We start from the raw sequence: 22,597 nt of genomic DNA, 5'->3' as shown, positions 1-22,597 counted from the left end.
AAAGTTTATGATTCAAGCTTCATTTTGATATGTCGTTCGCTTAGATCCGATTTACGGTTTAGGAGAAACGACCATTTTAAGTTACGGTGTTTCGCGAATGAACCTTTACCCCTCGCCTAACTTTGAAACCTTGATTAAGGTCCATAAATGACTAAATGGAGTACGAAACAATTATGTAAGATTAATTGGTCAGTTGGTAGAGTATTCGCGAAAGAGTCTCCTTAAGATTCGTAACGGTTAATTTATTAAAATTAGTGGAGCCAAGGGTACGCGAGCGATTAACGCAAATCGTCAAGCGTATAAGCGACCATAGGGACCGTTAGGGTAGGAGTGAGTTTTGACTAGTTTCTTAAGCGACCATGGTCTAATTCCGGCTTATGTTGTTTTTTATAGGTTACCAGACCCACTCTAAGCTTAAGTCTACCCCGGAACACTCAGGCGAGTTTTCTACCCGTTATACTGTTGTTGTGATGTACATATTTGTTTGGGCATTATCTTGTGATAAGTGCATGGTTGTTATTAGAAAGTCTTGCGATATATTGGAGCATGTTGATATAATATATATATATATATGTGTGTGCATGTTCCGTAATTTTGATATCTCATTGTTGATTCAGTTGATTATAAACTGCATAATACATATGCTAGAGATAAGCAGTACTTGCGTATACCCTTAGTATAGGGGACCCAGAGTTGAACATTTTCTATACCGGGAGGCGATGTTCCCGATTATATATATATAGCTTTCAAAACTATTAAATGAATAATATTTATTGGATAGTTTTATATTATAAGTGAATATTATTTTTTGAATATTCATTTAAGATTCCTATTACGATCAAAGACTAGTGTAATTATTTGAATAAAATTTCTACTTATGAAACTTATTTTACTTCTATTAATAAATGAATATTAGTTTGCATATTCATTCGAGGACTTATAACTCCGCTTATTTTATTAAATAATATTCTTTATTTTCTTAAAGAATAATGTTTCAATATTCGCCAAGTATTCGGAAAATGATTGATACTATCAAATCATTCTTACTTTAAATATTTCCAGAGATTATTTTCAAAATTTATCAAAACTATTTTTGACAGTTAAAGCGGATCCCAAAACTCTTTTTCAAATTTAAGATCTTCCTTTCGAAGGGGATTTAAATACTCGCTCAAAAATCAGAGGGATCCGGCTCCGTGATGTATTTTTATATTCGCAACAAGGTTGCTGTTTTGATAAAAGAGTTTTTGATTACTTACCCAACACTCGGGAAGTAAAATTCTTGGAATAAGTTAATCCATTAACAAGCATCGCCTGGGAAATATCTATGAGTTTTTATTTCCAACTAAATGTGACTTCTTGGTGGAGTCGTATCAACAAGTTCCTACTTGGGGAAAGGGGAGACGAGCTTTACGTTTCAGAGTCATGGATTTCATCTGAACTAGGAGTGGCGTAAGTGGTCGAGTGGCGCCGGTCCAGCCATATTTATTAGCCCAAATGGCCCGGAAGTTCCGCTAAGACGGTCCATTCCTTAGGAGTCCAACATTCAGTCGACAAGTAAATCCAACTGTTCTCCTCTACATGTAGAAAATGGTGGGGTTGCACTACTACGACTGATCATCGTCAGTGGTCTTCCTGGCGTGGCAAACTCCTGTAATGAGTTTATCATCCAGTTGGATATTTCTACAACACTAACCAGAGCACTTCGATAGAAAGGCTATGGCTGGGCGATTGTTGAGTGGTGGCAGGGTCGAGTTTTCAAAATGATGTTTTCATCAAATGAAGTATCTCGTAACTTCATTTCATTTTGATGATATTTCAAAGATCGATTCTATACAAGTTTGGTCTTGTAGCTTCATCTATGGGATGAACTATTTATACCTGGAACGGTGGTAGTTCAAGTAGTATTTGAAAAAGATATAAGTATATTGGAGTGTCTTGTAACTTCATCTTTTCAACTTATATCTAGTAAATGATTATCTTATGCATGACAAAGATTTTCAGAAAAATGTTGAGACAAGGTTAGATATATGAGTTCACCTTGCAACGATATTTTTATACAGTTATAAACTGGAACTCTGTGTATATTATACATGTTAGAGGATTTCAAAGATTTTGAAAAGTATATATGTATATATATACTGAATATTTTGCGACTTCGTCGCGTTAAGATATCAAACTTGGTTCATTTCTTCTTGACCAAGACTTTCATGAGTACTATGAGAATGCTCATATATTGTTAATTATTATACATATTATTTCGGTGGGCTTGTTGCTCACCCTTGCTTTCTTCTTTCATCACATAACAACAGATAGACAAGATGAACAGGACCAAGCTCCCAATTCGTGAATGGATAGAAAATGTTCCGCAGTTTCCTGTAGGCGTTGATGCCGCTGTAGCTGAGGTAGGAACTACCAATAGGCTAGGCTTTCAAGTTTTGATGTACCGGACTTATGTATATTTACTAATTATAATGACTTATAATTATGGAATAAAATGACTTGTGTTATTTTTTATATTCATCTCGGAGACTATAACTTGTGGTGTGTGTGTATATTATGGGGTCCAGTACGCTGTAATTGGTTGTTTATTAAGATTGGGTGTTATTAAGGGAAATGGAACTCATGACAACCCGGTCCCCGACCCCAGATTTGGGGGTGTTACAGTAGCCAAACTGACTTTATATAATTGGTCTCTGATTTCATTTAGCTAGTCATCACTTGGTTCGATTGATCAATTAAAAGAGTTAATTGGTTAATTTTTCCAACTTATGGTTAGTTAGATAGATTTTGATTCTAATTAGATTAAGTCAAATTCTGATGTGATTTTCGGATCCGAAGTCAAAGCAATGAGAAATTTGGAGGAAGTAAGGACCCTAGTAGAATTCAGAAGTTTAGCAGAATTAGCGCGATGTTACTGCAAGTGTGCGAGACTTTAATTGGATAAATATGTCTTTGTAATAGATAAGAGAATTAAAATGTTATTTTCACATGCGAGTGAGAAGAATGTTTTCAAGAACTCAAGGGTCAAGATAAGAACCAAGAGAAGGAAGGAAGAGAATGAAGAAGAGAGGTTGAATAAAGAAAAAATTGGAAACTACGCCAATATGGATGTTGTTAGATGATTAAAGAAATTTTATCATCGACAATAAAGTTTTATTAAAGGATTTGGAGGTATATCAATATAGAATGACAATGTAATAAGAATTATTCCAAGATACCGGAGAACTCGCGAATACAAGTACTTGATATACGCTGACAATGTTAGTCCATGAACTAAAGAGGGGGATCTTTTGATTAGGCATGAAAGACGATGTATAGCGGGCATAGACCTCGATAATCTGAAACATATCTTCAATGCGAAGAAGCCAAAGATGTGACAGAGGATAGTTGGAGTTGATTAAAAATGAAAGTTGTGTGATTAGCAATTATGTGAGTAAGGCTAAGGAAGTAGCTGTCAATGGGTTTTGATAGTTCGGTCGACAAGAATTAAAATAATTACGGAAAGCTTTCATTCCAGTGATAGTCACAGGATTGCTTATCTAATGATAATGAAATCAGTACAATTAGAAAGAAGGAATCGCTTATGTTAAGAAGAGACAATGAGTCATGAAAATGATGAACTTGAATAGAATGGAAAGTGGAATCAAAAGAGTGATAAAGAAATTTTATAAGATTGTCCAGGATATACGAAAGTTATGAACATCAGGGTGCTAGAGCTAATGTAAGGCATGGAATGAGAGGCCTATATTTGGAGATAAGAAATTCATTCGAAGACTGCGATTAAATATGGAAATTTAAACAAAGGTATGGATTGACATGGCATAAGAATGGAAATACAAGGACATGTAAGTAAATGTCATATTTATTGAAGAATCAAAGCCAGCATTAGAGGGTGAACCTATTACCGCAACCTTTTCAAAAATGAGTATAGCCCGTTAAGGAGCGATATAGAGAATCACTTGAAAACCAGAAATGAAGCAAGCGTTATTTAAATTATGAAGGATAGGTTAACCAAACCTAACCATTCTTTTATTAACGAATACTTTACCTGATGAATAAGTTGATATTGCTACAAGGAGATTGTGGTGCGCTATCAGATTCAAGTATGGATTGAAATTGATTGATATTATCACTTAATCTAATATTTTTGGACAGCAGTAAAGTGAAGAATTTGATGAAACATTTGTAAACTGAGATAGGGAATACATCCCGGGAATACGATTAAGTACCAAGGGCTAAAAGAAAATATCTAGTGACCAGGTATGAAGAGAAATGGGGAAAAGCGTTAATTCAATCATTATTGATAGGTTATCCCAAACCTAGTCATTCTCTTTTATTAATAAATAGTTTATCCAATAAGGGGTTAGTTGCTTCTTGAAGAAATGGAGGTACGTCATCAGATCTTGGAATTGATTGTAAATGATCAATACTATTTGATTGGAGATTTGACAGAAATATTTAGAATACGGTGAATTGTGTCGAACCAGAATAGTATATACCACTTTTAGATGAACGAACATTAAGTATGGTAGAACTAAAAGATAGGACTTTGGCTAAACATCGATAACTCAAGTCAAGTTATTCCGGGAATATGATACAAGACATAGATGTCAAAGAAGACTTTCTGATAATATGACATAAAGAAAAGAATAAACGTTATATGTGACTAGACATCAAGGGAGAGCATTGCAGTTAAGTTTTGTATGAGAACTCTTTGGAACCAAAATAAATGATAATATGGATTAGAATATGCGGGTGATACCTCTAGGTTAGTAAATTTCTTTACTCGATTGTGATTCAAGGAAATTAAGGTATGATGATAAGTTTGTGCGCCAATCATATCTAGTCAAGATTTTCTCGTTAATTCTTAATTCTGAAGTAATTTTGAGAACGTTAGAAATCGAATACGCCAGGGTTTTAGTATATCAGTCGCATATGGACAAAAATATTAAGGGAACGATTAAAGAATCTCGAATACGATTGGAAGCGATTACGAACTAAATTAACTGAACAAAGAAATTTGTGGGAATGAGGTTCAACAACCAGTAACTATTGGAAACATTCATGAGCACAAATACTAGAATTAGAAAAAAAAGAGAATAAGATGCGTTATGCTGGTCCCTTTGAGACAGTAAAATAGGCAGGATAAGTGGAAGCGAGTTGGCTTCACCGCCACCCGTATAGCAGGTTCATAGGGTATTTTTATGTGTATACTCAGGAAGAATAATTTAGCTCCATTATATACAGAAGATGGAGATTTGAGTTGAGTCATGCGAGCAACAAATAGAATATGATGTTAGCGAGAGGCTGTTGAGGAATGATTGATATTGTAAGTTAAAGTTTATGAAAAGTTGTAAAGTTGAAAGATTCACCTGAGAAAATGAAAGTGAGATACTTGAAAAGAATAAGTATTTATTCCTTAATGTGATTCTGAGGACATAATCTTTTTAAGGGGGGAAGGATGTAATATCCGGGATATAGCGTGTAATTATTTTTATCAATAAATGATTATTATGTGATTTTTTTTGGTGAATTATTTGATGATTAATAATAATATTTGGATGTTTATATATGATAAAATGTGAGTATATTAATTTTATTATATTCAGAATAAATTATAGATGATTGTGATATTTTTCTGGTAATTTTTGGATTGTTATATAATTTTATAATGATTTATGAATTTATTAATTATTTTCTGAATAATTACAAAAATGTTTTATAAAGCCGGGAATCGTCCAACTTCAATCGTTTTTATGTTTTTACAACCCGAAACTCTTCCGAAAACTCCTTCATAACCTAATCTGATAATTCCGGACATTTTTCATGTTTTGACATTTTCGATCCGGATTACGGTTTGACCCGTGCGCGTCCCGACACAAGATTTTCGATACGATAATCATTTTGATAAATTAACAAAACCCATATTCTCAAAAGACAGGACAATATTACATTATTTTCGTATAAACTGTTTTATAAAAATCCTGGTTTGGATAATTATCCAATACGGGTATTAAATCGGATCATTTTTTCAGTTACTTAGCGGCTAAGTAACTAATTTATCGATCCAATACGATCCAACACGAACCAATATTCCATAAATATAAAAAGCTTATTAATTCTTTTATCTCATTTTTATTTCATTTAAAATTAATTGAAGAACATAGTTTTGGGGGTGAGATTCTTGAACCAAACTTTGATCACTGATTTTGATCGATTCAGGGAACTAAATCGACTGTTCTAGTAATCAAAATCATCCTCTTAACGAGTCCATTCTATTGATGCAGTTTCAATATTTGAGGTACAATATTTATAAAACTCGATTTTTAGTCTTTTTTGCTTGAATTCATTTTTGATTCTTGAGTAATTGTTTGTTGTTTTTGTTGATGGATAATTGTTCCTGGGATCACAAGGAATGATTTAGCCTTTTATTTTGTTAATTTTATTTAAGATATGATTAAGTTCAGGTATATGTTTTTTTAAATTTTTTAATTCGAATTTCAGGTTTGTTCTTGAGTTTTTGATGTTTGTAGATCACCTGAATCGATTGTAGGTAGTGTAAGCTTTGTTTTGATATAAAAATCACGAGTTTTCAGTGAATTTTGGACGAAATCGAACTTCACCGGAAGTTCACCGGTGTTCACCGGATTTAATGGTGAAAATCGTCGGGGAAGTCGAACCTCGGTTCGTTTGTGGCTCGTATTGATTGAATTGTGTTGGTGGGAGAATCAGGAATCATTTGGGAAGCAAAAATAGTGAAAAATCGTACTGTTTCGGCCGGGTTTGGGGCACCGAAAATGATCGGAAGTCGGCCGGATTTCTGGGTTTTCCAGAAACCGGCGACTTGTTCGTCTTTTCCGGCGACCTCCCCCAGGAAGACCACTGTTCGATCTGTTCAGCTGAATTTCAAAAACCACAAATCTGTTTGTGGAAATTTTATTTTAAAAATAAATTTAAAAATTATTTATAAATCCTAAAAATTGTTTCTAAATTCAAAATCAATTTAGTTAATTATTTTAAATAATTAACTAAATTATTTTGAACTCCAGAAAATTATTTTCTTTATTATTTCTAAACATTCAAAATTTGATTAAATTATTTATAATTTATTTTAATTAGTTATTTATGGATTTAATTAATTGATTAATTTATTTAATTAATTAATTTTATCGATAAATAGGTAAATAAAATATAATATTTATAATTAAGCCAAATAATGATTTAAAAATATTTTTTAGCTTTTAAAAGTTATAGAAAGGTATTTAAAATTTAATTAATATTATTATTAATTGAATATTCTTATTTTATTCATAATAAATAGACCTTTTGTCCGTTTAATACGAAACGAACGCGTCTAGACTCAGAAAAATATTCTATTTCCATTAAAAAATACTTTCAAGACATAAAATCTTTCGTTTCGAAAGGTCGCTTCATTTTGAAAATGTTTCTGATTCGCGTAATTATCGTAAAATTGTATTTCAACTCGATTTCAGTTTTGATCATACCAGGTCGAATGTTTTGACGAAGTGAGTTATATGTGATATGAAATATGTGATACGTGCCTTATGTGCTTATGTTTTATGTGAATTATGAGTCCACGTGTCTATTAAACTTTATATGATTAAAGATGATCCTTATATGTTATTATTAGGCGGGTAGACGATAAGGATAAACATATAGACTAGCCAATCATATATTGTCAGTTAATTGAATGGTATTTTTTATGATAGATACACATAGTGTGAGCCATTCAAGGCCAGACAGAGGTTGTAAAAGTAAAGCCCGAATACGTGTAGTAATGAAAAGAGTGGATTCGGAATAGATATAAACCTGAAATGGTGAATGACAAGAAAGGTCAAGTAGCCTGTCAATGGAAATATAGATACATCAGGACTGAGTGATATGGCAGATAGTTAAAGATCAGAGGGTTATCAATTGAGGCAAGTATTCCTAAACCTTCTTCTAAAATACCTTCTTGAAGAATTTTATGCTTATAAAACTGGACAAAACCCTGATTCAAGAGAAAAATTTGGGAATTGCTCGTCACTTTTGATTTATGATTAAAGGCTAATAATGGCCAATATTTCAATCGCTCAACTACTTTAAATAAATAGAACTGTTTATAAATTATTTCAAAATTTTGTCCAGAATTCTCTTTTGATATTGATATTTGAGAAACCGTTATGTACTTGCTGAGCATTTTTGGCTCACTCTTGCTTTGCAAATTCTCATTTCTTTCAGTATCAAATGAGGACAAGAGTGAATAACTTTTAATAGACATCAAAAGTGGAGATATTCCAGCTGAAGGAATTTGGAGGTGTCAGAGTGAATAATACGAGGAAGTTTGTAAAGAGGTAATGAAATTGTATTTAATTATTGTAATTTTAGAAGGTTAGATTTTTGTTTCATACCATTACCTGTAAATGATCCAGAATAATGAGGGGTTATCTGTATATTTGTTTTAATATACAGGTTTATATTGTTTAAAGTTATGTAATGACACCCAGTCCTGACCCCGGATTTGGGGATGTTACATCTTTTTTCTCTCCTTTTTCGGATAGGTCTAAGGGGGGAGGAAAGGACAATTGCTATTTCATCCGCTGCTTTCTTTATCTTTGCAAGAAGGTTTGATGGAGGAATGCTGGGAATGAGAGATGGGGTACTGGGACTGGAGCTAGTGGTTAACTATTCATATTCATCTTCCTCTCCCTTAATGGGAGTGAGTGCAAAGAGAAGGAGGTGTAGTAGGTATAGGAATTCGGAATATACTTTTGGAAAGAATGACGTAACCGGCAACTATTGAATAAGCCTTCCCTTCTTCCTTGACCGGTGATGTGGAATAAGTGGTGTGCGGATGAATTAATTACCAAAAATATTCAATCTCATAAGAGAATAAAGAAAGTAGCCTAGAAGCCCGATACGCCAAACCTCTTATTCCGGCTAACTTACTACCGGAGTCATAAATTGTATAAGAGAAGAGGCACCGTATTTTTTATTAAAAAAGAGCTCTTTCGAATGATAAAGAAAAAGGGTGCTTAGGTTCGTTAGAAAACCCAACGTTTGTACATCCTTCTCCCATGCTTTCCGTTGGTCAAAAACCAATATAAGTTCTCTAGACTTCTTCACTACTCGTACAGGAAGGACTCTCTTTCTGTATGGAGGGAATACTTTGTTCAAAAGAAAGATGCCTCAACTGGATAAATTTACTTATTTCACATAATTCATCTGGAAGAGAGAAAGCCTTTTATGAGTAAGTGGAGAGGAAAGATCTCCAGAGATTCTTATCTCATTCCATTCCAACGGCTCAACCAATAACCAATGGCGAAAACTCAAAAATCCATGGTTTCCCGGTAGAACCCTATTTCACCCAAGTTGTTTCGAAATCAGAAAAAAGAAGCGGTTTTTCGCACTGCTTGCTCATAGTGCAGGTCCCACTTGTATATCATATTTGGCCAAAGAAGCATCGGACATGTTGGATTTCTTATCTTTTTGGGACTCCATGGACCAAGATCTGCTTTTATAATATGGGTACTACCGATTTACTTTCACTTTAGTAGATCATATGAATATAGAAAAAACTTCTCATTTTGATGAATTGGAAACATCTCTTTTCAATTTCTATTTACCTAGTTCATATCTTTATTTCGTGTGTTCCCGGGAGGAATTAAATCTCTTAAATCTCGAGATACCACCTAAATAACTACGGCCGGAGAGTAAAGTAAAATAGGTCGAAGTCTGAGTTCGGTTCGGATGACATACATCTTGGTTGGTTCCACAGCATGCTCCTCGCTGCCCTATGGAGTAATGCGGGGGGAAAGACTCGCTTATAGGTATTAAAAACATCTCTATCTCTATATAGTGACTATCACCTAATGTCTTTCGCTCAACAGCTCATCATTGTTACCACGGGAGATGACTTGGTCGAAACCCAAGTGCCTTGCTATGTGAGAATAAGTTATCTTCCATGCGGGCTAAGCTTAGTCAAGCACATGTTTGGGTATTTGCCACATGCTCACTCCTTACCACTAATGGTATCATTGCCAGGTGTGGGAGATCGCATTTAGGGTTGTGTTGCTTTTGAGTGATAGATCTGGTCATATCTATTCTAGAATAAATATCAAATAGAGAAGAGATAGATAAAGAAGTTTATCAAAAGGGGCCGATGGATCACCCTTAATGCGCAACAAGTCCCATGCCTTTCTTGGCCCATCCGGCTAGCGATTTCCGACAAATCTTTATGCATTATTAGGGAAAGAAGCAGTACTATAGAGATGAGAGTGTTTCAAATGTCATTCACATGTATTTTCCATTTTGTTACAAATTATCCTTGTGATGCAGCGAAACCATGGCAATTAGGATCTCAAGATACAGCAACACCTATGATGCAAGGAATAATAGACTTACATCACAATATCTTTTTTTCCTCATTCTGATTTTGGTTTTCGTATCACAGATCTTAGTTCGCACTTTATGGCATTTCCACTATAAAAAAAATCCTGTCCAACAAAGGATTGTTCATGGAAGTACTATCGAGCTTCTTCGGATCATATTTCCTAGTATCATCCCAATGTTCATTACTATACCATCATTTGCTCTGGTATAATTAATGGACGAGGTAGTAGTATATCCAGCCATGACTATCAAAGCTATTCGACATCAATGGTATCAGAGTGCGCCTCTTCATGAGGGTGATTTAAGTGCAACGAAATTCCTTAAAGTTGAATATGGTTCGCGAAGCATCTGGCTTACCGGTAATCTCCCATTCCCGTCATCGAGAGACTTTCATAACTATAACATGCTAGAAATGGGGAGTTGAGGTGGTTAGGCCTATACCCTGAAATGCTCCCAGCATAGGAGCCTATGGTTCCATTCTTGTTGTTGCTGGAGGTACACATCCCCCTTCTCGGTGTAGAGTGATAAATGAGAAATAGATGCTCAGCCTGCAATGTCCGATAATGGCACTGAAGTAGTGAATCTATCGGCACCATAGCAGTGGCATACAACTTTGGACCTAACGGCCGTCCAGTAACCTTTCGGAATGGGGGATCCCCGTTGGCAATAACCACGATAGTAGTTGCAGAACTACTGGGTCGGGAGAGGAAAACCTCTTGCTCTTGCTCCTCTTTATTCACTTCGGAGGCGGAGGTCCTACGATAGTTAACAATAGGAACAAGCAACTTGGACCGAAGGGGACCGGCGCTTCTACTCCTCGGTAGAGGAGCCGTTCGCCGAGAGAAGCAATGGATGTCGTGAACTGTGGGAGGTCACAGAGAATTGACCTATTCATAGAGTGATCCTATGATCGATACAGGATATAGACAATCTCTTTTTTTATTTTATTCTATTTATGAAAAAAGAAGGGTAACTCAACTTCTTAGCTAGAGTTGGGGGCGGGACCCGTTGGCATAATGCATGCTGGAACGTGGGAATTCGAGGTCTCATGAACTACTACTAAAAATCAACTTTTTTTTTAAATTTGTGGACAAATGATATCCGGTCAGGCCTATGGTAAGGAAATGAGTGAGGAATCACTCTGGATCTTTGTTATTGGGGCCTATAACTTCGCCGAGCCCGACTAGCATCCCTTTTCACTGCACATTTATCGAACAAAGAAGATGAGTATATGATCGAATTCTCTTTCTCCGTGGTGAACTGGTCATCCCATACCTTCTGCCTGTCTCGTATGTGTGGAACCGGGTCTTTTTTGGTTCCTGCCTCCCCCTCGAATACATAAGGTAGGTAGGTCTGGGTGATAAACGGTTCCCTGTTGCCAATACAAATTCCCCGGCCTTCGATTCCCCTTACTCATAAAGGGTCTTATGGTCGGGAGAACTACCTAACTTAAGATAAATAGGGTTCTTTCTAAGAGTATGCGTGGAGAGCTTTTTACGGGGAAACTTGCAAGTACAGTTTGGAGGGAGGCGGGCGTCGACCCAACCTTATGAGTATTTGGACTATAACAGTTCCGATCAACAGTCACTCACTTTTGACAGTTATATGATTCCAGAAGATGATCCAGAATTGGGGCAATCACGTTTATTAGAAGTAGAAAATGGAGTGGTTGTACTAGCCAAAACTGACCAGTGAACAAGGTAAACCCAATGGTAACCAAAAAATGGGGGTACCGCATTGGGGTTGAGCCCATATGCGCCTGAAATCCCATAGCGTATAACTCGAATGAGTTGTTTTTGCCTTGAACTAAAGTTTATGCTTGATTCTTGATATTTCTTGATGATTGTTGTTAAGTGATATATGATTCTTAAAGTTGCATGTTGGTTTTGTTACTTGCATGTCAATTATCCAAAAGTACTTACTTGGTATACTTTGTTTTGGGTCGAATTGTGATACGCAAAAAGGAGATAACGTATGTTCGTGTCGTAATATTTAAATCGATGATTAATTGTTAAATGTTAAGTATAGTTATGATATTAAGGGTATATGAGTATATCGTATTATGTGTAACGTGATTATACTCGAGTACATAACTTAAGTGATATCGCGATTTGGGGTAATCTTCAGACGTTCTGAGAAACGTCGAGAGTGGATTAAGTTGCTAATTAGGGGTTCTGTTTTGGATTGTAGATTTGGATAGCGGAGGCATTCAGGCTAGTAAAGGGAAGGATATCTTAGGTGGCAGTAGCTCAGTACCCGTTAAGCAGGAAAGCAATTTAAGGCAAGTAACTCTGACTTCTCATATGATTTGAATATAGAGAGGACATTATTGATGCAATGATAAAGTAGTGAATCTCTATAGCGATTGTGATAAACCATGATATTACTCCTTGTGATAACTTGATATCGATCAATGTTCTAACCTTTATAGTAACCTTGTTAATTTATGCACCGAATACCTTAATTATTCCCTCTGTTATCTTATGATCTCGTAAACCCCAAGAGAACATTTATAAACTTTCATACGTATTGTTTCGATTAACTAAGATTCTTCGATAACCCGTGAACCTTATTATGTACTAATCTTTGGAAATATTCTAATTCGGAACTAGTATCCTCTGTTGACCATTCGATCAATATCTTTAGTATTGATCCTTGTTTACTTTTGATTCATTCACTTTCCTTGAAATCTTGAATTGAACTTAAGAATGATTTTTGACTTGAATGAGCCCGAATGATTTTATATTCTTGGTAATGATAAAATGAACTTAGTCAACTTTTTCCAACTTCCAACATAAAGGTTTTTCAAATGAATTCTTGATGGATTGGATAGAGACGTTAGAGGCTAGTAGGACTAGTCTAGTCAAATAAGAGGCTTGCGGGGCTTGTCCGATATATGGCTAAAATAATGGCATAGGTACCATAATAACCAGATGGAGGTCGGTACGGGCTGATCACCCGTATTATATTTAGTAAGATGAGTATTCCAATCAAGGCTTCTTTGTTATTTAATAAAAGTGTAGATGATTAGATTCTGTAAGCAGTTGCTTCTATAAATGAAATGAAATGGATTAAATCGTATTTTTATATAAATTGTAGAATCTGAGAACCCTGATACTTTGTATTGATATTAATATTGATTCTTGAAGCTTGACTAGATGATTTCTTTCAATTGAGCAACTCATGGAAATCCTCCTAATGATTTGTGATGAATGTCAGCTTTCACTCCATCCTGAGCCTTGATTCTTGAAAGCCCAAACCTTCTTCATAACTTTTACTTAGCCAATCATATATAGTTGCCACCTAGAGATTTAAAGTAGAATTCCTCAAAGTTGGATATTGAAATTATTGTTGCATTATAGAACTGCTTATATAGTTATTTGTTGAGCTTCTGTGCTCATTTACTTTGCTTTGATCAAACCATGGCAGTAAAGCAAGAAGATGGCCAAACTTAGACACACCGCTCACAAGAGCGTTCCTGGAGGTCCCTACCATGTTGTAGGTTTCTGGATGCCAGAGGAGGTAGCAGTTGGGTGTGTGAGCAAGCGTGTTAGTTGGAAGAACTATTCAAGTTGGTTCAGATACAATGGGTTATATGTCGATTCCATGTCGGAATCGAATGAATTTGAACTTAATTATATTTTGGGTTGTATTATATTTATGTTGGTTGGTAGTTGTAAACTTGTCTCAAACTTAATCATATTTAGATATTGTTATTATTTAATCGGGATTACTATATCTGCTATTGTTATATTAGTTTATTGGTGTGTGGGTCCTCATTTCCTAAATCCGAGAATGAGGGCATCACAGATGGCCAATCCAATGTATATCCAGATTCTCAAGAATGGCCTTTTTATCCCCATGGAAAGGGTTGATGAATCTACTGATGGAGACATGGTCATTCCAGCTCACTTTTTCCCTAAAGACCCCTCAAAATACACTGAACCGGAAAAAGAGAAAGTCTCTCTGGATAGTGGCCTCCAACTAATTCTGATAGAGGCATCTGACAATGTCATGTACAACAATATTATCAACTATGACACAACCAAATAGATATAGGAGAAGATTGAAATTTAATGTGAGGGTACAGAGGAAGTAAGGTCTAATTAAAGGAGAATACTGGTATCTCAGTATCAGGGTTTTATGGCAAAGCCTCAAGAAGGAATCAATGAAGTTTTTGAAATGTTCAATAAAATGATAAATGACTTGAAACTTCATGATAAATATTATGAAGCTGAGGAGGTTAACCTAAAGTTTTTTCTAGCTCTTCCTAACCACCTTGAACAGAAGATATCAGCTATTAGAGAAGGAAGAGACTTGAGTAGAATGACATTGAAAGTCTTATATGGGATCTTGAAGACATATGAGCTTGAAATGTTGCAAAGAAAGTCATTAAAGGCAAACCAAGGACATGTGGTTGATGGTTCCAGTGCCTTAGTTATTAATGACAGTGAAGCAAGCGAAGATGAACAAGATGCTCAAACTCCAGTCATTCATGTTGTGGAGAAAAAGAATAAGGGACCTCAGAAACAAGTTATTTTAGAGTTAGAGGAAGATGATTCTACACCGTTGATGAGCTAGATGAGATGGATCAATCTATAGCTTACCTAGATAGAAAATTTTCTAAACATAAGGGTCAAAAGCCAGGGTTTTCAAGAATAAGGGACAGTCCTCAAATAGCAATAATTGGAAATCAAAAACTATGTATAACTCAGCTAACAAAGGTGGCTACAAGACTGGATTTGTTAATAGATCAAAAATAAGATGTTTCGACTTTGATGAATTGGGTCACTTTGCTTCTGACTGTAGGAAGCCAAAGAAAGTGAAGAAGGATAAAGCCTATCTAGAATTGGAAGCAAAGTATGAAGCTCTCTTGAACAAACAACAGGGAAAGGCTTACATAGCTGAAGGCAAGAGTTGGGATGATACTAATGAAGAAGATGAGAATGAAGAATTTGGAAATTATGCTCTTATGGCTCTTGAGCAAGGAGAATCATCCTTATCAAAATGAGACGTACCAACTCTAACTACCATTGATTTAAATACAAGACAATATAAAGAAACTATTGAAAAGATGAGTGTAGAGATGTTTTATATCCGTACAAGCATGGTGGCAACTACTGAGGAAGTGAGTAGACTGCCAAAGATAAATCAGAAGCTTGAGATTGAGAAGCAAGAATTGGAACTGCAGCTTGTTGAGCTTGAAACTGTCAAGTAAGAAAATGAATATTTTATGAACAAGCTCAAGTCTGCATGTGAAACAGAAGCTATGTTGCAGGAAAAGTTAGAAAAGAATGAGGTGAAACTGAAGTCTTTCAGAAATGCATCTCATTTGGTTGGACAATATCATGGGAAGAACAAACCATATGCTAATATAGCTATTATTTTGGACTATGATGCCTTGAACAACAACAAGAAGAATGAAGGTGACAAAGGTAAAGCAATTGCAAATCAAGATGTCCTAGTTTTGATGAGAAAAGTTGATGCACCTTTCTTGAAGGCATGTGAAGCCAATTTCAGTAAACTTGAGTTGGTCATCAAGCAAGAGCTTGCAGATGAAGATAATAAAAATAAAAATGAAGAAACCACTCCTAGTGGTGAAATTAAGAAGAAGTCCACGGTCAACCAAGTTTCTAAGACACCAATCAAACAAATCAAGACTAAGAATGCATGAAAGAAAAAGAAGAACAAGAATGGGAAAATTGGTGTGAACAAGAGCAATAACTTTGCATTTGTTGTAGATGCTCCAAGGAAACAGTGTCGAAAGCGTGGATCTACAAATCACCTAACTCACCTTTATAAAAAGGCAATTAGTGATCCAAAAGTGGGAGCATGCAAATACAATAAAGCAAAGGTTGAAGATCATTATTCCTTCTGTGATAAATTTTATTTCATTCCTCGCAATATGAAAGTGATGACAAGTTGTCATAAACTGAGAATAGATCTTGAAGAAGCTAAAATTGGATCTACAGCTAAAAAGGAAAATGCAACTCATTCTGAACATTGTTCTTTCCGCATCATCAAATTCTACTTATGCAACTTTTGTCAATGCCCATTCAGGTAACTCTGGAATAGAGCTTGGGCCTTCATCTCCCCCTAAGCTCATGCTTCCATCAAAAGAACCAAAGTCATCATCATTAGAATTTACTCCAAATTCTTTAGATGGCTCTCCAGCTGTAGAAGGCATCATATTGACAACAACTTTATCCCTTTGTAGAGATTCTGAAGTATGTACTAGGTTTAAAATCTTTTCTGCCTCATCATTGCCCTGAGTAGCCAATAGTTGATAGGCTGACACAGGATGAGTAAAATTGTCAGCATCCAAGGAAATGTTATCAATTTCAGCTCTGTAATGTTGCTGAAATTGTCTTCCCTTGTCAGCATCATCCACAATCATTGACTCACTAGCAATGGCTGGATGCGTAAAGTGAAAATAAGAATTCAAAGGGACTTTTATACTTTCTCAAATTAAAACATAAAGAGAATGATTAAAAAATATTTTTAAGTAAATTACAGCTATTTAAGAATAAAAGAAAAACTGCATGTATTCTAAAAACTGCATTTAATGCAAATACATACAACTATATATATATGTATCAACGGTTAAGAAAATAGAATCAACGGCTGTGATCCACTTGAATCGACTGATGTGACAGTTCAACGGATGAGGTAAACGGTCATCCGTTAAAGATTAACACAGTTTTATCCGTTGAAGGATAAAATTTCCAGAAATGTATTTGTCTTTCAACAAATAATGAACATCCGTTGATGGAACAACTTTGGCTTTCAACGGAAAGAAAATATCCATTGATAGAATAAACTTTACTTAAAGCCAACTTTGCTCTTGCCACAAATTCATTTCAGGCTGCATTACAAATTACAATTTGGACATGAATTTTAGAAAAATTAAGCATACCTAGCTCACTTACCAATTTTGTGAATGTTAATTCATCAAGTGGCTTGGTAAAGATGTCTACAATATGTTTTTCACTTGGAACAAAATGAAGTTCCACTGTACCATTCATCACGTGTTCCCTTATGAAGTGGTACTTGATGTCAATGTGCTTGGTACTTGTGTTGTCACAGAATATTGGAATTTTGTCAACATTTAGCCCATAGTCAAATAGTTGATTCCTCATCCATAATATCTGTGCACAACAACTACCAGCAACAATGTACTCAGCCTCAGCTGTTGATGTAGAAATAGAATTTTGCTTCTTACTGAACAATGACACAAGCTTATTCCCCAGAAATTGACAGGTGCCAGTTGTACTTTTCCTGTCTATTTTGTAACCTGCATAATCTGCATCTGAGTAGCCAATTAGATCAAAACCAGACTCTCTAGGGTACCAAATTCCTAGATTTGGAGTCCCTTTGAGATATCTGAAAATTCTTTTAATAGCAACTAAGTGAGATTATCTAGGATCGGCTTGAAATCTAGCACAAAGACATGTAGCAAACATTATATCAGGTCTACTAGCAGTTAAATATAGAAGTGAACCAACCATGCCTCTATAGCTTGTAATGTCCACAGACTTTCAGCCTTGTTTAATTCAAGCTTAGTGGCAGTAGCCATGGGAGTTTTTGCAGATAAACATTCCATTAAGTCAAACTTCATTAAAAGATCATAAATATATTTAGTTTGAATAATGAAAATTCCACCACTAACTTCTTTAACTTGTAAACCAAGAAAATAAGTTAGCTCTCCCATCATGCTCATTTCATATTTACTTTGCATTAAATTAGCAAACTTTTTACAAAGTTTATCCTCTGTAGAACCAAATATAATATCATCTACATAAATTTGAACAAGTATTGTAGAGCCATTAACATTTCTAAAGAAAAGAGTTTTGTCAACAATACCTCTAGTGAAGTGATTATCTAGAAGAAATTTTGACAAAGTCTCATACCAGGCTCTAGGTGCTTGCTTTAGTCCATAGAGTGCTTTCAATAAATAATACACATGGTCTGGAAAATTTGGATCTTCAAACTCTGGAGGTTGACTCACATAGACTTCTTCCTCCAATTCTCCATTCAGAAATGCACTCTTGACATCCATTTGATAGACTTTGAAATTGGCATGGGCTGCATAGGCTAGAAAAATTCTGATGGATTCAAGTCTTGTAACAGGAGCAAATGTCTCATCAAAATTTATTCCCTCTTGTTGAGAGTAGCCCTTGGCAACCAATCTAGCTTTATTCCTTATGACAATGCCATTTTCATCCATATTATTTCTGAATACCCATTGATAGGGATAAATAAATTATGATTGTATAATTAAATACTGCATTAATTGTACAAGCTGTGGGCTGCTAGGCCCAATAAAAAGATATATGATATTCAGACCAGAAAGGTTAAGCCTGATGGACCAGATCAGACCTGGTGGAATAAAAAAGGCCCAAAAGCCCTGATTATTAATTAATTTTATAATTAATTAATAAGGGAGAAATCAGATGTTGAAAAGAGTCCCGATAAGGATATAAATCCTTAGAGATTAGCCTCAAGGGGACCTAAAAGGATAAGGAATCAGCTTCCTACTTCCTAGGACTCCTAAGTCTATCCTAATTCAGAGGCTTGTCCACCAAGTCTCCTATACCAAGTCCAATTCAAGGACCACCAACATCTATATAAGGGGTCTCACCCCACAGATCAGAACTACGTTTTTTGACTTGATCCTTGGCAATCAGCAAGGTACGTAGGCATCTTGTTAAGGCAGATTGAGTCACGAAACACAAGAGCAGTCAAATCGAGCCTTGGAGCTCACGTTCCTTAGTATTAAATACAGCAATTATATATAGTAGTTTTAATCCATAACATTTGGCGCCGTCTGTGGGAAAAACGGAACAACAACCATGGCGAGAACACGGAGAACAACCAGCACTCTGGAGGAGGGAACACCATCAGGGACAACCTAGGTGATTTCATCAACCGTGGAGGTTCCTCCCCATTCAACTTATGCATCTACTCAGGGGGAAGCCCAGACAGGGGCAACTCAACCTCAGCCACAAGGGACAACTCCCCCGACTATTCAAGGTACGAATCCTCAAGTTCAACAAGTACATATACCTGTGAATTCTCGACCCGTCGGGTATGAATATTCAACTGTTGTTACTACTAACCCCCCTTATGGGATGCCCCTTCACCCTGAGGTTGGAGGAAGCGGATATGCTGGGCGAAGTGAAGCACGAGGGCGGTCGCCCCCCTATATACGAGGTTTGGATCCTATCCCTGAGGATCGGGAATTTTCTGGTCCATACACTGAGAGAGACTCCGAATCTTCGGATGATGAAGTGGCCCCGAGAAGGAGGCGTCCTGGAAAAGAGCTAATGGCCGATGGAAGGCAACGCCCCCAAAGCACCCCAGGGGCGAATCCCCAAGAAGTGCAGGAAAAGATCAGGGCTCATGAGGCTGAAATCCAAAGGCTGAGGCGTGACTTGGAGGCTCACCAAGCCACCAGAACCCACATACCACCTAGGGGGAGAAATCCTCCTCCTATCATAGACCTGGATGGTCCGGTAAGAAGAAGGGCTGCTGTCCCAAGAACTGATCCAAGCAATCTCCTTCCCCTTGGAGATCCTGATGATCCAACTCCACCCTTCACAGAAGAGATAATGAATGCCCATATCTCAAGGAAATTCAAGATGCCCACTATCAAAGCCTATGATGGCACGGGAGACCCCGCTAATCATGTTAGGACATTCTCTAATGCACTGCTGCTGCAACCCGTGAATGATGCTATAAAATGTCGGGCCTTTCCTCAAACCCTGTCGGGTATGGCTCAAAGATGGTACAGTCGCCTACCCCCAAATTCTATTGGATCATTCAGAGAATTAAGTCAGGCTTTTATTAAGCAATTCATCAGTGGAAGAGTCCATGAGAAAAGTTCAGCATCTCTTATGAGTCTTGTGCAGGGAGCTAAGGAATCCTTAAGAGATTACCTGAATCGTTTTACAAAGGAGGCTTTAAAAGTCCCAGACCTTGATGATAAGGTAGCCATGATAGCACTGCAACAAGGAACTAGGGATGAGTTTTTTAAGATGTCTTTGGCCAAACGACCCCCTGAGAGCATGTTGCAGCTCCAAGAGAGGGCAGGGAAGTATATCAAGGTTGAAGAAAGTATGAGGAAGACCGTAGTAAGTAATGAGCCCACTGGAGGCAAGAAACGAAAAACTGATTTGGAGTATATCGCTAAGGACAAATATCCTAGAACCGAACAAAACCCTGATTCAACCCCCAAGAAGGGAGGACCTGGGCAAAAGTTCACTGAATACGCTAAGCTGAATGCTCCCAGAAGTCAGATTTTGATGGAGATTGAGAAAGATAGAGATATTCGCTGGCCTAAGCCCTTGAAGGCTGATCCCGCCAAGCTAGATAAGGGCAAGTATTGCAGGTTTCACAAAGATGTTGGCCATGACACCGATGAGTGTAGGCAGTTGAAAGATGAAATTGAGTTTTTGATTCGAAAAGGAAGATTGAACAAGTATACTGGAGATGGAGGAGACAGAAATAATAATGGAAGGAAGAACTTTGAAGATCGTAGGAGGGACCAAGATGATCAGGGGCGGAATCCCCAACCTAGAGGACCAGTTATAAACACCATTTATGGAGGGCCGAGACCTCGAGGGCCTGTGATAAACACGATCTTTGGAGGTCCAACTGCTGCGGGATTGTCCAAAAATTCCAGAAAGGCATATACTAGAGAGGTTATGCATATTGTTGGAGAAGCCCCGAAGAGGGCCAGGACAGAAGTAACATTGGCTTTTGATGATTCCGACCTAGAGGGTGTGAAGTTTCCCCATGACGACCCGCTGGTCATAACGCCGATAATAGGAAATAGCCCGGTTAAGAGGGTCCTTGTGGATAATGGTGCTTCTGTGGATATCTTGCTCCACGACACCTTTCTAAGGATGGGGTATAACGACTCCCAGTTGACACCAACCGACATGCCGATATATGGATTTGCTGGAGTAGAATGTCCTGTGGAAGGGATAATTAAATTGCCAACCACCATAGGTACGGAGCCAAGGCAAGCGACTCAGATGCTGGATTTCGTGGTGGTAAAGGCTAGTTCAACTTATAATGCTATCATGGGGAGAACAGGGATACATGCCTTCAAGGCAGTCCCCTCTTCCTACCATTCAGTCATGAAGTTTCCCACCCGAAACGGGATTGGAGAAGAGAGAGGAGATCAAAAAATGGCTAGAAGCTGTTATGTGGCCTCTTTGAGGGCAGATGGAGTCGGGGGGCAGGTTCTTCCTATTGAAGATATGGATGTTCGAGAAAATGATGAGAATAGAGGAAGGCCAGCAGAAGAATTGGTTTCAGTTCCTTTAGATCCCAAGAATCCTGAGAGGATGACTTTCATTGGAGCCACATTAGAGGAGCCCCTTAGAGGGAAGTTAGTGAAATTTTTGCAAGAAAATAGTGATGTGTTTGCATGGTCAGCAGCTGATATGCCAGGCATAGACCCGGAGTTAATTACTCACAAGCTAAACGTAGATCCAAGCCGGAAGACAGTGAAACAAAAGAAAAGAAATTTTGCCCCGGAAAGACAAGAGGCTATAAAGCAGGAAGTGGAAAAGCTCTTAGAGGCTGGATTCATTGAGGAGATTCAATTTTCGGAGTGGTTAGCAAACCCTGTAATGGTGAAGAAGGCTAATGGAAAGTGGAGGATGTGTATAGACTTCACCGATCTGAATGATGCATGCCCCAAAGACTGTTTTCCGCTGCCTAGAATTGATACTTTGATTGATGCCACCGCTGGACATGAGATGCTGAGTTTCATGGATGGGTTTAGCGGATACAACCAGATCAAAATGCATAAGGATGACGTTCCAAAGGTATCATTTATCACTGACTTTGGCGTTTATTGTTATCTTGTTATGGCGTTTGGTCTCAAGAATGCAGGAGCCACCTATCAAAGGTTGGTGAATAAAATTTTTAAGGATCTTATTGGGAAGACTATGGAAGTCTATGTTGATGACATGCTAGTCAAGAGTCTAGTAAAGACTGATCATATAACCCATTTGAGGGAAGCTTTTGAGGTCCTGAGGTACCACAAGATGATGTTGAATCCCACGAAGTGTGCTTTCGGAGTAGGATCTGGAAAATTCTTGGGATTGATGGTCTCAAAGAGGGGAATTGAGGCTAACCCCGATAAAATAAAGGCAATCCTGGACATGGAACCCCCAAAAACTGTCAAGGA

General features: G+C 37.1%; 1 pseudogene; it reads left to right on the top strand.

The window, feature by feature from the left end:
• Nucleotides 1-1,807: 1,807 nt before the first annotated feature.
• Nucleotides 1,808-9,700, top strand: LOC141684336 (putative mitochondrial protein ymf1; annotated as a pseudogene).
• The last annotated feature ends 12,897 nt before the right edge of the window (nucleotides 9,701-22,597 follow it).

Source organism: Apium graveolens, chromosome 9 (assembly GCF_009905375.1).
Source record: "Apium graveolens cultivar Ventura chromosome 9, ASM990537v1, whole genome shotgun sequence".
Classification (NCBI taxonomy): Eukaryota; Viridiplantae; Streptophyta; class Magnoliopsida; order Apiales; family Apiaceae; genus Apium; species Apium graveolens.
Note: the sequence above shows the minus strand (reverse complement) of the source record. Positions and strands in the feature narration are given on the sequence as shown.